The following is a 2,794-nucleotide window of genomic DNA, read 5'->3' as shown; positions in this document are numbered from 1 at the left end:
ATATATATATATATATATATATATATATAGGCATGCATGTATCTAATGTGAGTATGCATCGCATAATCTATGTTTGTATCTGTGCATCGATGTTAATGACATAACGAAGAGTAGATTGTGAAACGGACGTAACCATGCGGAAATGTGATATTTGTTCCGCCTCGCACATCCATTTGCTTTTGCTTACACACGCACAGCCACCCACCCACACACACACACACACACACACACACACATACACACACACACACACACGCACGCACGCATGCACACACACAATCATACGAACACATACACACAAACACATACATGTATATATTGAAGTAGCTGAATGTCTATGTCTGGAAGTGTGTGCTTATATATGTGTGTGTGTGTGTGTGTGTGTATGCGTGTGTGTGTGTGTTTTGTGTCCAGGTATGATAAAAATAATTTTACATTAATCTGATGGGTTACTCTCTACTTTTGTGGAGTACAAATTTATTATTCTAGAGCAAGAATATTGTTGACAGGGACTTCGAATTTTCGGTCAATTACTGCAGTCGGATGATGGCTTAACTGGCTGAAACTTCGAGATCACAGTCAATAATATTCTTCTTCACACACACACACATGTATATATGTATATATGTATATATATAATATGTATATGTATATATATATATATATATATATATATATATATATATATATATATATATATATATATATATATATATATATGTGTGTGTGTGTGTGTGCGTATATGTGTATATATGTGTGTGTATATATATATAATTATATAAGCATATATATATGTATATGTATATATACATATGTATATACATGTGTGTATATATGTATATATATGTGTATATATATGTGTGTATATATATGTATATATATATCATGTATATATATATATATATATATATATATATATATATATATATGTATGTCGTAAAGCATATTTTCCACCTAAATGTGACGGATCCCTAGTGGACGATGTTACAATAAGATATCTCCTCCAGCTGACTAACGACACAATGTCTGTCAGCTGCACGAGATGTCTTCCTGGTGCTATAAGCTACAGTAGCATCGTCCCCTATGGGTCCGCCACATTTAGGTGGCAAATACACTTCCCGATTCCGTACTGCTAGTGTTTACCTCTCGCTCAGGGATTTATTATATATATATATATATATATATATATAAAATTATGTGTGTATATGTATGTTGAAGCTTATTGACAAATGGCCTGAGTACGTGCGTTGAGTGTGAAGGAGCGCCTTGTTCAATATGGTCTACACACAAAGATTCAGTTCCACCTATGTTTATGTGGCAAAGATCTCGGCCTTTTTTTTTTTTATATATATTTCTATGTAAGATGGACAACCTTGAAACAGTATATCTGACGTTGTAGTTATTTATTTTCTCCTGGAATGATCTATTTGTTGACCCAAACTTTACACAAATTCTATAGTACATATTTCTTATGTTTATTTTTCAAACGTGAACACAAAAGTCGTACAAGCAAACATATACACACTCACATACATACATACATACATGCATACATACATGCATACATACATACACATTCTTACGTACGCACATACGAATATGTCTATGCATGTACGTATATATATATATATATATGTATATATATATGTATGCATGTAATATTGGTGTATACTTATGAGCGCGTGTACTGAGCATACATACATACATGCATATATATATATATATATATATATATATATATATATATATATATATATGGATATGTATATATGCTCACATACATATTTACATACATACATACATACATACATGCACGCATATATATACATCTATAAATGTATATATTTATACACACACGTACATATATATGCACAACTATATAAGTATACATACATACACGCACACATACTCACTTTCTCTCTCTCACACACAACGCACGCGCGCACACACACACATACACACACACATACACATGTATGTATATCTAAATATACATTTTTTCTTCAGCATTCTCTGTAAAGATAGAAACTATTCATTGAGTTCCATCCGCATTTATCTCATTGTCTTTTTTATTGAATTACTTCAAATTTGTATTCTTATTGCCTTCCATAGTTTCTCATTGCAGAAGACACAATATGGACGTCAAAATTTTACGAGAGCGTATTTGAGTCAATGGAAGTTAACCGTTTTCTTCATATTCTAGCCGAATACCAACAATAATAACCATTTTCTTCCTTCACCATTGTTTTAAGTGGAAATATTCTTGAAAATTAGTCTTATTTTAAAATCGTCGGTGCATTTATCAACGGAATAATAAAAATTCTCATTCTTTTACATTTTACCTGTTCAGTTTAAAATTCTTTTTGTTTTGTTTAATATTAATTATTTTAGCACATTTTTATTTAAGAATGGCTATTCTCAGAATCATGATGATGTATGTCAGTTTAGTTCTTTGTCCATGTTATACTCTTAATCCAAGTTTTGAAAATATGCTGTTCGGAAATACGTTTATATTCTTAATATTTTTTTTAAATATAATTCTTTCGTTTATAGATTTCGCTTCGTTTTGTATAACTATCTTTAATTTTTTTCTTTTATTATTATTATATTATATTTTTCTTTCTTTCTTTGTCACCAAGTTTGTAAAACATCCAAAGAGTGCAATATTCCATGAAGTATATATATAAATATATATACATTTTTTCTTGCCAAATTCATTGAAAGGTAATCCTCAAACTGCTTAGAAACATTTTCTTTGCGCTTCTTTTATATATATATATATATATATATATAT

Source organism: Octopus bimaculoides, chromosome 1 (assembly GCF_001194135.2).
Source record: "Octopus bimaculoides isolate UCB-OBI-ISO-001 chromosome 1, ASM119413v2, whole genome shotgun sequence".
Taxonomy (NCBI): domain Eukaryota; kingdom Metazoa; phylum Mollusca; class Cephalopoda; order Octopoda; family Octopodidae; genus Octopus; species Octopus bimaculoides.
Note: the sequence above shows the minus strand (reverse complement) of the source record.